The sequence below is a fragment of the Cavia porcellus genome, unplaced genomic scaffold (assembly GCF_034190915.1).
Source record: "Cavia porcellus strain 051 isolate PalLab524CR breed Dunkin Hartley unplaced genomic scaffold, mCavPor4.1 scaffold_11, whole genome shotgun sequence".
NCBI classification, from domain to species: domain Eukaryota; kingdom Metazoa; phylum Chordata; class Mammalia; order Rodentia; family Caviidae; genus Cavia; species Cavia porcellus.
In genome coordinates this window covers 18,792,397-18,807,587 of record NW_026947494.1, presented here as the reverse complement: position 1 = coordinate 18,807,587, position 15,191 = coordinate 18,792,397, and the positions used below count along the sequence as shown (strand labels likewise).

Here is a 15,191-nt window from a genome sequence, read left to right as displayed (position 1 = left end):
TATTGGCGGTAATTCATAAAATCAGAAACAGGATGAAGGCAAAGTTCCTAACTTGCACTTTTCTGAGGGTCAGATCAATGACCGTATGCAGGAATGAGTAAAAGCATGAGCCACAACCCACGTGGGATCTTCAATTTTCTCTTCTGCTTCCCAATATTAGGTTTTGTGAATGTTTTATTTTTCTTAAAAATTATGCCTATATGTTTTTTATATTTGTTATAGGCAAAGATTCTTTAAAATGTATAGAATATGTTTTCTTTTAGATACACTTTTTCAAAATTTATTTGTTGAATAATCCACATTCAAAAAGCCCCAGATGAACAATAAAATAACCTAATGTTAGGTTATTTTATTGTTCCCTTAGCTATTTATCAGTTTCTCTAATTTTGGAGGTTTTATTCATAAATATTTCCAAATATATTTTTGAATCATTGTTGCCAATGTTACTAGTTTATCTTAATATGATGCTTTCTGGTGGAGAGAATATTAACATTCTTAATCTTTCTATTGGTCACCTTACTGTTACTGTAAAAGAAGGCCTTGAAGAAAATAGACTTAGAAAAAACAAAAGTTATTTTAGCACCTTGTTTAGGTCACTTCACCCCATTACTCACCAATTCAAATGTTTTAGCCCTGTGATAAATAAATAATGGTAAGAGTGTATGTGTCTTACATTTTCACTGTTGAGACACAATACTGACAGCCACGGCTAAAAAAAAAAAGAAAAGATTTATGTTAGCTCAGCCATCAGGTTCCCTGGATTCTCAGGATGTAGCTATAACTATTTAATATTTTCCCTGCTGGCCTCTGGTTTTCTTTGGCCTCATTTTTCATACTCCCCTTTCCTCCTTTTCAGGGTAGGAATGCTTACATGTGTGATTGTTTGGGATTATGTTTATTTTTTATTTGTACTGAAGTTTGTATGTAAGAATTTGCCTTGAGTCTCAGAAGAGATTTAATCTTGAGGTTTCAAAAATGCTTGAACTGTTGAAAGTTTGGGGAAGGAATAATCGTGTTTTTAGTTATAAACAATTATGTTGGGAAAAATTATGACGTGTGCTGATTTGTGGATTAAATATGCTTTAAGTAGGTTTGTTTGGGTGTCCAGTTCAAAATAAGTTGGTTGTTATCATTGTGTCAATTTCAAAAGAAATTGGTTGACTTGGGATAGATACCCCCAGGGGATTTGTGGGGGCACACTTCTGGTTGTGTCTTGGTTGGTCAAAGAGTCGTGACCTGGCGTACCGCAGAAGTTCGATCCTCTGTGATATTGTTCCCTTACTTAACTTCCCATCTACTGTGAAGTAAGCATCTTTGGTGATGCCCTGTGCTATGGTGTTTCCACCATGAAGTCATCCAATCACACAGTGAATCCTCCAAAATCGTGAGACGTATTAACCCCCTTGGCCTCTGGTTTGTAGGTATCAGATTTTTTTTTTAATTGATAGCAAAACTGGCTTCTACACCACTGAAACCCGCTGACATCCACATACTATAATCATGTGCCCCAAAGTGTGGACATGAGATCGCAGGACTTAGTGTTTGCCCTGCACGGTTTTAATCTTGCTTCATTCCTGTTTTTATCTATTATCCTATTTCTGTTACTTCTAACGAGAAAATTTATTCCGTATCATTGGATTTTGGGAATTTGTGACTTTCTTTCTGAACTCGTAGCTAAGAATTTATCTTGAGTCTAACATCAGACTATGTATTAGGATTGTTAACAGTTTGAGGATTGAATTAGTACATTTTCTGTTATACTCAGGATAGTTCCATCATGTTAGACATAATTATAACTGTATTATGTTATTTGATATTAAATATAGGTTAAAGGAGATGAGTTTGGGTGACACCCTGATAAGGTGTAGAATATTATAGTTAAACTTGATCATTAGATTTAGGACATGATCTTGCAGAAATACAGATGCTCTCTCTCAAAAAAAAAAAAAAAATCTTGCCTTCTGGTCTTCTTAAGTGACACAAAATTAGCAGCTCTTTTCTACCATTCCTTTTCTGTCACGATCTTTTGGACTTTGAACCAGCTAATCATGGACTTAAAACTGAAAACATGAGTGAAATTAAACCTATCCTTTAAGTGGTAAATATTGAGTATTTGTTTGGGGAAAGCTGACAAATACAGTACCTTTCCAGTATCTTTACTATTGTTTGGAAACATGATTACCCAGTTTGAATGTGCAGTACATTTGAATTTCTTCTGTCACTATTGAATTACTCTGACTAATTGTAAATAAATTTATTGTTCAAAACATTTTACTTTGTACTCTATATTTTCTCTGAACTCATTAAACTTTGTTTAGTATTTGAGATTTTTGGAAAATATTTATTTATATCTGTGCCATGAGATAATTGTAATTGGAGAACTCTCCTTTGGATTTGAATTGCTAATATGTGAGGATTTTCAAAATTTCATGAAGCTGTATCAGCTCAAATTTTTAAAGATTAAACTGATGTCGAATAGAAACTAAATTATTTTGGATAGCTTTAAAGCATTTTAATGTTTATTTTCAGTATTGATGCCTGATGCTATGATCCAGTTATGAAGAGTTGAAAACAATGAATACAATACAATTGCCTTAGTAAAATATAACAATTTGCCTTAGGAAATAAATTGCTATGATCTTGTAACAAAATTCATCATTATGCTTTTGACTCACAAATATAAAGTAATGAAAGGTAGTTGACATTAAAATATTACTCATGCATAAATCCTTACTTTCACATTGAATGGTTTGTAATGTCTGCTAATTGTTTAATAGCACACAGAACAAACAGAAACGCTGACATTCCTAGATGTGTGCCTCTAATTGCAAAAGTTGTTTCCTCAAACGCATACCTCCTCTGCAATTACTCTTTTCTAGCTCATTTTTTCAGGTATTACAGTATACAATATATCTTGTTAAATGTCTAGTCATTACCTTGATACATGAGATTCATTTTACTGGCCAGAAAGGCATAACTGCTATAGAAATTCTAATCAAATACATAATTTAAGCAAGTATGTAAGAACATTTTCTATACATTAATACCTTTTTGTAAATTATGCATTATGTATTTTGTCTAATAACCTGATCAAAGAATAAAAAAAAGCAGTTTTGTTGCTTAGAAAGACAGCTAAACCTGGAAGTAATTTGCCAATATATATATATATATATATATATATATATATATATATATATATACATATATATTGTATTTCTAATGTAAACTCTGGAGTGTGTAGCCTATGAAGTACAAGTAATTGGAGAATATACACTAAAAATAAGAACTAAAAATAGAATCTGGAAGTTTGACCTTATTAAATTTTTATTTTATCAAGTTTATGGTAACTACTGATTTCAACTTCCACAATTCAAAATTAAAAATTTAGATTATCAGTCCACAAAAGTTATTCAATCAAGAAACTTATTGAATTAAAAAATTACATAGTTTATGTATAATTATATATATATATATATATATATATACATGTGTGTGTGCAATTACAAAATATATATCATTTTATGATTACTGATTTTGAAGTTCTGAGGTTGAATAAGACATTAGTTATGCAAATATATCTAAGATTGTTTTATAAGTTATGCCTTCAAAGAATATCATGATTTCTCTTTCATTCCTAAATTTCCTTAATCTTACAATTTCCTACTAGTATGTACTTTAAAACAAAACATCATCTAGGTAATTTTACTATGTGAATATAGTCTACAAAATAATATAGTCAAATATATCTTGCTGTGTTGTGTTTAATTGTAAAAGTTAATTTTATACAAATGATCAGATTTTTTTTAAATGAACAGGTGATATGTAAACTTATCAAAATTTCCCATAAGAAATTTCCATGAATGAACACATCATGGATAAGTTTCTGGATGATACCTTAATAAACTTCCACGAAGTCGATAAACCCAGTAAAGTGTTTTTTAAGTCTTTTAGTGGCTGGAAATGAGATCACTCTATGTCATCAGACTGGGCTCCTTTCATTTCCACTGAGGAATGCATTCCACAGAGGTATGGCCTAATTTTGGCACTGGACTCTGTACCTTAAGCACATTTGTAGTTATTGTAGTCATTTCTCTTTAGTTGAGACTGAGTTATTCTTGAAACATATTTTCTATCTTTAATACCAGAAATCTGATGCCCTTTTTATCATGGTATTTATTTTCTGATTAATTCAATCAACAGTGTTGTGCTGCTAAAACCTTCACTTAAAATTTTTCAGGTCTCCTAAATTTGGTGTCCACATAATTAGAAAAATATTTGTACACTTCTAGAATGATCCTCTCTCTAGTCTCACATCACACTTCTAATCTGTTCAACAGAAATTTCTCTGACTGTATGTATAATCCTATTAGAACATGATTTCCAATGGCAAATTTTCTAATTTTAGCATCTTTCATGTTCTAAATAAGGCAAGGTGTCCTAAATCAAGTTCTGGTTTCTTGCTACATAACAATACCACCCTCATTTTACTTACTTCAAGGAATGTGGGAAAGGCAAGTCCATTTTCCACACCATCTTTAGAAATTATCAAATATTTATATTAATTATTTATAATATTTCCTTTCTGCCCAATAGTAGAACATAAACCATAAAGAATTTCTTAACCACTGTAACATAAAATATTCCCTACAGTTTTAAAATAATGTTCTTATATTTTTTGTTTTAAATAAAAAATAAAAATTATGATGCAGAATTTCAAAACAATAGAAAATGAATAATTGCACATTCTTGTCTTCAAAGTAGTTGTTCAGATTACAAGATATAAGCATGAAAATTGATCAAACAATAAAAGCACAAATCATTTATTTTGCTGAACTAATAGAGATTAGTTGTATAACTGTCTATCATATATATATAAGTAACATATATATATATATATATATATATATATATATGTATGTATAATTTTCCCTTCTTTCTTTTCTCCTTTCCTCCATCGCAATTGTTCTTTCCTTTCCCTTTTACTATCACAATATTACACATTTTTGGATATTATTTACTCTTTCAATATTTTACACTAGGACACAATATGATGTTTACACATGTGAGCCTGATTTATTTCATTTACAAGTATAATATCAAATTGCATACATACACTTATGAAAGTCTCAAGTGTATCCTTCTTTACAGCTAAGTAATATTCCATTGGATAGAAATGCCACGCCTTTTTCTTTTATCCATTTCACAGTTGATGGGCACTTGGATTGTTTTCCAAAATTTAGCTATTACAAGTTGTGCTGCTATAAAAATGGGTACACATATAGTGCTGTGGTATGTTTTCAATTCTAGGAAAATACCCAAAAAGAAAATAGCTGGGTGAAATGGCAGCTTGAATCCTAATTTTTGAGGAACTTCCAAGCTGATTTCCACAGTGGTTGAACCAGTCTACCGCTGGTTGAACCAGTCCCATGAACAATGGAAAAATGTTCCTTTTATCCTGCAGCCCTGCCAGCATGTTATTGGTTGATTTCCTAATGATAGCCATTCTTTCTGGAGTGAGATGGAATCTCTGGGTCATTTTAACTTGCACTTCTCAAATGACCAATGATGTTGAACATTTTTTAATATATTTATTTAATATTTGTATTTATTCATTTGAAAAGTGTGCATTCATCTCAGATGTCCATTTTTTGTTTAGGTCTCAGAATTTGGGGTGCCTAGCTTTTTAAAATTCTAGGTAGGAAGGCTTTGTTTGAGAGACAATTGGCTAAAATATTTTTCCCACTCTGTAGGTTGTCTTCTCATTGTTATTTCTTTTGACACGCAAAAACTTTTTTAATAAGACAAGAACCCAGTCGCTGATTCTTTGAAGTACTTTCCATGAAGTTTGAATTTTGTTTATGAGTTCTCAGCCTTATCCCTGTGTCATCAAGATTTCTACCTATCTTCTCTTAGAGTAGATTTAGTGTTTCTATTTTAATATTCAGAAACATCATCCATTTTGAATTTAGTTTAGTGCATGGTGACAGACAGGTGTCAACTTTTAGTATTTGTCATGTGGAAAGCAAATTTTTCCAGCACCATTTGTTAAAGAAGTTACCTTTTGCCCTGTGAACATTTGGCCCCCTTTGGCAAAGGTAAGGTGACTGAGTGTCTTTTTAATTGTGTCTGCATCTTCTAATATATTCCACTGGTCCTCATGTCTGTGTTTTTTCCAGTACCACACTGATTTTGTCACAGTATATTTGTAGTATAATTTCAAGTCAGGAATGGTGATGACTCCTGCCTTGCCTTTGTTGCCCAGGACTGCCTTTGCTATTCTAAGGGTCTTCAGGTTCCAAGTGAATTGTAGTAAGGTTTTCTGTAGATTTGAGGTATGTTAACAGTATTTTGATCAGTATTGTAGTAAATCTGTATAACAGATTTGGCAGGATAGCCGTTTTCATTTGTTGTTCGTGAATAGGAATTCTATTAATCTTTGAATGTTGACTTTGTATCAAGTATACTGCTAAATTTGTTTATTAACTCTAGTAGTCTTTTGTTGGAGTTTTTGGTGTCTTTTCTCTAGAGTATCATGTCATCTTCAAATAACAATAAAAAAGCATCTTCTTTTCCTATCCTTATTCCTTTTGTTTCCATCTCTTGTAGTATTGCTCTGGCTAAATTGACAGAACTACGTTGAATAGGAATGATTATGGTGGCTGTCCTTTTCTTGTTCAGGATTTAACAGTGAAAGATATCAGTTCTTGTCTGTTTAGCATGATACTGACTGTTGTTTTATCGTAGGTGGCCTTTATCAGATTGAGGTAGAGATCATATCTTCCAATTTTTTCTAGAGGATTTTTTTTTTCATTATTATGATTGAGTGTTGGACTTTGTCAAAAGCTTTTTCTGCATATATTGAGATGATCATGCAATTTCTGGCTTTGGCTCTGTTGATACGTGTATTACATTTACTGATTTGTATATGTTGATCTGTATTCCTGGTATGAATCCCACTTGATCAAGGTATATAATTGATAATTTGCTGCATTATATTTGCTGTTTTATTGAGAGTCTATATTCACTAGGGAGATTGTCATTTACTTCTGTTTTTTGATTAGGTCTTTGTGTTGTTTTGTAATCAGGGTCATACTTGACTCCACGAATGCATTAGGGAGAAATGCTTCCCTTTTGATTTCATTAAAAGTTTGAGGAGTATCTGCATTAAGTCTTCTCTAAATTCCTTGTACCATTCAGTTATGATCCATCAGGTACTGAAATTTTATTTGTTGATGTTTTTATTGTTTCAGGTCTATTAATTAATATTGGGTTATTCAAAATTTTATTTCTTTTTGATTCAATTTAGATGCTTCATGCATTTCCAGGAATCTATCCATTTGTTCTGTTTTCTATCCTTGTGAGTAAAGATTTTGAAGCAGGTATTGATGATTCTGAATTCCCACAGTAAATTTCTCACTGCAAGAATTTGAGTTTTTCTTTTCTTTTATTTATAAGGTCGACAAGGGTTTATCATTTTTGTTTATGCTTTCAAAGAACCAACTCTTTAATTCATTAAAGCTTTATATTTTTTTTAACCTCCAGTGTGTTAATTTCTATTCTGTTCTTTGTAATTTTCTCCCTTCTATGAGCTTGAGGCTTCACTTGCTTTTCTTTTTGTAGAAGCTTAAGGTGTTAGCATTGGGTTGTTTATTTGTGCTCATTCTATTTTCTTAATATGAGTATTCAATGCTATAAATTTCCCTGTGAGGACTGCTTTCATTGCATCCCATAGGTTCTGTTTTGTTGTATCTGCATTTTCATTTGATTATAGATATTGTTTAATTTCTTCTTTAATTTCCTCTCTGACTCTTTGGTTGTTCCAGAGGATGTTATTTAATTTCTGTGTGTTTATGAAGTTTTTACAGTTTCTTTTGCCATTAATTTCCAATTTCATTGCACTGTGGTCAGATAATGTGCCTGGGATAATTTCAATTTCGTTGCATTTAGTTAAACTGTTCTCTATGCCTCACTTAGCTGAATGTCACATTCTGTTCCTTCTGCTATTAATTCTGCAGTTTTTTTAAATGTCCTTTGTGTTGATTGCTGCTTTTCCATTGACATTTATTATTCCCACTTTATTTTTCTTTGCATCACCTTGGAGATGTTGAATTATGGTTTCATAGTGCCTTGTTATTTTTCTATCAAGATTTAGGAAACCATCTTCAGTTTCACTCAAGTGGGTTTTGCCAGCTTTCAATGGAAACTAATTTTCTGGATATCTCTTTGCATCTTTGATCATGCATATTATTTATTTCCTATATTGTTCATTGAAGGTTTCCATCATTTTCGTATGCTCCTTTTTTCCCTAAATCTATATCTTTTACAGCTATGCTGAGCAATTCCACTATTAAGGTTGTTATTTTTTTAACCTGAGAGATTACTTCTGAGCTGATTTCCTCTATAGCCTCATGGATTTGTTTCTGTATTTTACTTGTTATCGTTTCAGGAATTTTAGGTGTGTGTCTTCCAGTTTGCTGTGTGTCCGTGTCTCCTGTACTAACTCAAGAATGGGTTAGAGGTCTGAGGTCATATTTTGCTTTTTTGTCTTGTCATTTCCACTTCTCGGTTTTTACTTTTTGTTTTCTGTCTTTCTAGTCTTGGCTCTCCATCTTGTGCATCTTACTCAGGGTCCTACTGTTGGCCAGTGTACCACCCAGTCACTGTGTAGGAGTGAGGTCAGTCACATGAAATCTTCCTGCAGGGCCATTTGGTTGAGTCTTGCATTGTTCCTAGACTGACTAGACTAGAGTTATCAATGTGAACTGACCCTTGGCTCGTATTGTTACTGTTGTTTCAGACTTTTCCAGGCTTCCAGACCTACCTGTCCAAGGTGTAGCCCTAGCCAGGGCCCTGCTGTGTCGCTGGGTATCCACCAGTCCCATCCCTGTTCCTCTGGATGGAGGGAAGAGTCCAAGGCACTCTGCTGGCTGGGGGTCCTCCAGGTGGAGGGAGGGGTCACCTGCACTCTCACAAGTCTGCCCAGGGTTCTTTAGATGGAGCAGGGGTCACCTGCCTGTGGAGATTCTTATGGTCCTGCTTCATCAGCAATACCTTTAATTTTCATTATTATACCAACAACTCTTTATGATGTTATGTGTTTCTTAAATGGACAGAAGCTTTCTTCCTATGGTTTTTAATTTCTTCTGAGTCTTCATTAGAATTGTCATTAATATCCATGTTTCTACCTATCATCTTATCAATCTGAGATACATTTTAACCGTGGCAGCCTCTGCCCCTTATGCAAATGGAAATCAAATTCTACATTTGTCATTGTAGTTGGATCTCCATATCTCTGAGCTCTATATTCATAATTTCAAACAATCAATGATCTACAATATACTTAAGTTTATGGTGGTTTTGTGTGCTGAAAATGTACTGAATTTTTATTGTCATTAATCTTTAAATAAAATATTATAGTCTAAAACTGTGTAAGAATATGAACTGTTATATTACCAATTATAAATATTACACAGGCAATAATAAAGTCTAGGAAAATATTATTCCATTTCATAGGAAACAGTTGAATCTCCATGGATTTTGATATTTTGAGTGACTCCAGAAGCAATAATTCATATATATTAAGAGAAAAGAAGTGATTTGTATATGCTATTACAGTATATGCCTGGGAATAATACCAGTGTTATTTTCCTAGGGATACCCTAACAAATAAAAATTAGTCAAGGTGATGAAGTGAGATGTATTTATTCCCCAAGATGAATTTAACTATTATATGTAGTAAACATATGCCAATAAAGAAGGAAAATAAAAAGATACAAAAGTACAGTAACAGAAATTTATTGTATTCAAAATTATAGTGCCTATAAATCCAGTTAATTTTTACCGAAACTTTGGAGACTTTTAGGAATGATCTGTTCCATGTGTCTTTCAACAGGTAGCTGAGGCAATGCTGATATTCTTGACTTGTAGGTCTGTAAGTCCAGTCTTTGCTTCTATTTCTGTGTGGCCTTTCCCTCTGTGCCTCTATGTCTCTTCTCCTGTGGCTCTTATAAAGATACTTCCATTGGATGGAGTCACAGTCCACCTGAGAATTATCTCATCTTGAGATCTTTAATTCAATGAGATATACAAAGATATTTTATACTATATTATTTTTGCAGATACTTAGGAATTGAACTTGGAAATATTTTTTAGGTCAGTATTTATTTTTTTGTTTATTATTAACTTATTTACTTTGAAATTGAATGAGATATTATAGTGTTTGGCATGCAATGTACCTCAATGAATGATCTCAATAATGACTTTCACTAGTATAGTGAAATATTTCTCAAATAGCTGTCAAAAGAAAATAACATGAAAAATGAAATTACTATAAAATGTAATTTACTGGTGTCATAAAATAACAAAATTCATAGTGGAACAAATAAAACCTAAAAAAAAAAATCCAGAAAGATATCAATGATAAATGACTGCTTTTTGGTAAGTTAGCTCACAATAAAAATAAGTTCAGTAGGTTTTGAGAATGGTGAAGTATTGTGAACAGCAGGTTTTGAGAACGCAAGTTCTAAGTTTTTATATTACAGCAGCTATTAATACAATTATAAATTTCAAATTATGGCTGTGCTATTTAATTTTGTGAAAATAAAATAGAAACTACAATGTTTTCAGTGGTATTCAGAGAATGAATGAAACTTGTTCTGGCATCTATTTAAAAACTGAGTTGGACAAGCCTATTAGTTATGACTAGGTTTGACTATAAGGATCATGGATTACTGATAAAAGATTTCATAAATATTACTTTATTTCTTTCACATTCAGATGCATAGAAGTTAAGAGTAACCTGATGCTTTGGTCCATAACGCACAAAATCTATAAGTGCTTCATCATACCTAGACTCCATTCTTAGCCTCTCTCAATCCCTATTTGCACAGTCTGACATACTCATCTAAGTTTTGTTTTATTTGTCAGAAAGGATGGGACTTAAGAAGAAAGGGGAAAGGTGCCTAGAAGTTGTGATTTAATGAAAGTTCATGTGAGGCACATCTACCTGTGCACCTCCAGTTACATCCCAGTGATCAGACTTTCAAAGCTCTACCTATCAGAGCAAGCTAAAGTATGTGCTTTATGCACAGAAAAATATGAGAATTTAGTAAAATTAAAGGAATGAAGAAAGCACATTTGTTTCCTCCAGAATCTATGTCTTTAAAAATTAAAAAAAACTAGATACATTTTGCACATCAAAAACTGCACTTAGAGGAAAAAAACAAAAAACAAAAAACAAAAAAAAAAAAAAAAACCAAAACACTTTAAGTCCCAGTCAATCAGTTGATTTCATTCAAAATTCAAGATTTTTTTTGGTTTGGAGAATTGAATCTAGGACCTCATGCTTATCAGGCAGGCACTGCATTGCTGAGCTATATCCCTAGCCCTGTCTATACTCTTCCATCTGACTAAGATATAGCTCCTTCTCCTGGCATATTTTGTTAACAAAGGTCTCCAGTAATTTCTAAAGAACATACATTAAAAAACAATAACAAGCCACACTATCAACTCCAATTTATTAACTTCTTAGTTAAAAATGTACAAAGCATCACTGAATGGATCTTTAAGGAGGTAGCCCAGGGGTATTTAATTGATAGAAAGGGTGAACGTATATCACCATACTCCTCAAGTACGCTAACGAAGACTGAGCAGAGCTTTCAGGTTAGGAAAAAAGAAGTACAGAAGTCTGTGCATAACAGATTAAAATAAGAGCCTCTGTTCATTTTTTCGGACAGTAAAATTCATGTACTGAGGGGTCACTGAAAGATCAGTCTAGTTTCAGTGGTTTGTGTTTGTTATAATGGCAGTGATAAAACACAGCAGTCAATTTTAATCTCTTCCATGCAAGTACTGCTCTAAATTGAGAATTTTACTTTTCTCCTATGAATTAAAATTCAATTTATGCATCCTAACACATTCAGTACAATTGTATTGAGGTAATGAGTAAAACATTTCAAAACCTGCATGCAGTTAACAAAAAAATAGGAACACAAGGCAGTCATTAGCCTAGGAAGGAATTGAAGGTTCCTTGCACTGCAGCACAGTTAATTCCTGTTAGACCATCTGTTAGTGGCTGGATTTGGGCTCTGGCAGGAGTTACATTTTTCATTGTCCTCTCCGGCCTCAGAATCCTTTTTTTCTGGAAGGTTTATTTTTGTCCATTATGTACTCTGTCCACATGTGATGCTGGCAGTGAAACAAGATGTCCTTTTCAGAGACTGAAAAGCTTTAAAATGACACTTTATTGATATAGGTTTGTTGGTCTAGGGATTTTTTTGAGGAAATGTAGATAAGGATTGGAATATTTTATTAGTTCAGTTTTCCTTATGCTGTAAATAAAACTCTAAAAGACATAAAAGAATAAATTGTAGGATAATTCCTATACATATTTGTCTTTTCATGTCTTTGGTAACAAAATATACCTGTTAAATTCAAAACTACAGAGTTTGAGATGTTACCAAATTTTAGAGAGACAGATTGATTGATTATCAGATAGATGGATAAGAATTTCTACCATAAAGAAAGATATAGTTACATATATATATTTAAATATAAATTTGATAGGTCTATAGACACATATACTGACAGTCACACACAAATATACTAACACAAACATTAGATATTGGTAAAGGATGAGAAAACGTTTTTTAATTAGTACTATGGCTGTTTCACTTTACCACAATCCCTCATGGTTTTATTTAAAGAGAACAAAATTTACTTGGCATCTCCAGAATGTTCTATACCATAATAGAAGAAACTAAGAATCCTAAAGATTATATAGGGACTGACATATATTCCTCTATGCAGTTAAAAGAATGCTTACATTGTATACTGCATTGAACATAGACCTTATTTACAAAAAAAAAAAAAATTCACAACATTAGAAACACAGGATTATGAGAATTAAAAAAAAAGCTTTATTATAAATTAATGAGAAACTGACATCTCTGGTTCATGGAGACAAAGTACTCTGTGTCTACCAACCACAGAATCCCAAGAAGCAGGGTAAAAAATGGTGATTTCTTTGCTTTGTTTTGGAGGTCCACCACATGACTGAAACACCAGGAGGTCTATGGAGGTTTACCTTTACAGAATCAGTCATCTTTTGAAATGAACAGTTTAAGTTCATCTGAAAGCCACATAGTCGAATTTCTGTCACATCCACATCTTTCGTAATTTTGTTAATGCTAATTTGAAATATTTTTAATAGCAGTTAGTCTTAATCAGTGATTCAGATCAAGCATTTTACCCACAGTGATTTCCAGGGTTCAGCTGATGTTTCAAAATGTCAGATTCCTCACAAATACTTGAGTCTCAACCTGATCTCCTGCTAAGAATAAACAGCCAGTGCTTAAAGTTGTTGCACAAGGCGAGCCAGCAATGACTGGCTTTTCAACACAGTGATGAGCCTATTCTTGGTCTGATTTTAACGAGTGAATGTAAACTTCTCTTAGAGAGGGGCTGGGGATTTGGCTCAGTGGCATAAGTGCCTCCTTTGCAAGCAGGCAGTCGTGAGTTCAATCCCTGGTACTTCTCTCAGAGAAAGCCTTTGGATGTACAATACTATCCTCTTCCTCTCAACAAGTAATCATTTATGTGCTAAATTACCTTCTATATTTATGAAATTTTAGGGACAGTGGTAAGAGTAACTACTGCACATTCCTATCTTACAAGTTTTACAGTTCTGGAGCTAAGAATTCTAAGGTTGGGTGTCAGCAGGGTTGAGTCCTTCTGGGGTCTCTCTCCTTGACTTGTCGATGGCAATTTCACTGTCTTCAAAGGCCTTGCCTGCCCTTATGTATGTCCTGATTTCCTTTGCTTATACTGACTTTGATTGTTGTGGATGAGAAATCCCTACAGTGGTCATGTTTTAACTAGTCACTTTTTCAAGGAACCTGATCCCTAAATGTGGTCATATTATGAGGAGCTGGATATTAGGATTTCAATGCATGACTTTGAAGAAGCAGCTCTGAGAAGAGTCATTTATAAATCCTTAATTGGAAACTTCAGCAGCACCTGATCTGCCTTATGGGGAAATCAGAAGAAAACATCCCCATGTTTTCCTGGTGCATTATAAAGTCACAACATCCTGAGCTCTGATATGCACCCTTGTTTTTGGTTGCTGGGTGGCTTTTATTAAGCCTATGGCACACATCTTGGAACTTACAGAAACACAGCTGAAATGTGAAAAAGAAAAAAAAATCTCCAGTATAATTTGGGATTATTTTTAAATATAAATGCCACAGGTACTCAGTTGAAAGAGTTGTAAATAAGATACATGTCACATTTAAATGTTGATTGTGATCTCTTGAATTACAAACTGTGTTGGCTCAAGGTGTCCAAAATGACACCAACACCTTTAATTCATCATTTTCTACAAAGGAGTCAGTTTCTAGAGTTGATATTATCTGGGCTTCCCACCACTGAAAACATTTCAAGGGCAACAGAGACAAACCCATTTTTTTTTTCTTTTTTTCAAAGAAAACCCCTGGAACCTGTTTGGCAATTGCACTTATATATCACTGGCTTCCCTAGGTACACAAGAGGCATAGAACTCTCTTTTCTTTAGAGTGGCCTGATACCCAAGTGAAGATGAATATGAAGACAGTGCATACTCATGTTGGCAGATATCAGGCTGTGCTCTAAAACAAGTTTTGCACATAAAAAATAAGAGAGTAAAACCATGAATACTTTACTGTTACATTGATCCAGAGTTAATTCAAGGTAATGAGGAAAGAGGTTGATTTCAATTCATCTGAAAAGCCAAAGGCTAAGGAGTTATTTCAGAATGTGTTGTACACAAAATGCATGGAGTGAAGGTTTGCATTCAAGTTGATTTCCATGGTCTTTGTTGCCAAATTACAAAGACATCTCTTTTACTCCCACATTTTCTCTTTAAACACTAGAAACAGTGAACAGAAAAGTATCTTATTTTTTACAAATACTGATAAATTTCTTTTGATTCCAGTTATATTTTGAGACAGGTTTCTAGGAATTATTTCAAAGTGTTAAACAGCAATACATTTCAATTTAACAAATTCATGAAACTGTATAAGCCATTTATTACCTATACCAAAAAAATACTATCATCATTGAATTTCACTTAAATCCCATTGAGTCTATGAAGATACAAAGCACAGAGGGCAGAAATGGAATCAAGTTAAGGCAAGAGATTAGCAAGGAAGTCTAGA

The 15,191-nt window shown here is 33.1% G+C and overlaps 1 protein-coding gene across 4 annotated transcripts in view; it reads left to right on the top strand.

Moving 5' to 3' along the window:
• Cdh12 (cadherin 12) overlaps positions 1-15,191 on the top strand; it is a 949,967-nt gene that overhangs the window by 373,196 nt on the left and 561,580 nt on the right. The gene's annotated exons all lie outside the window — the stretch shown is intronic.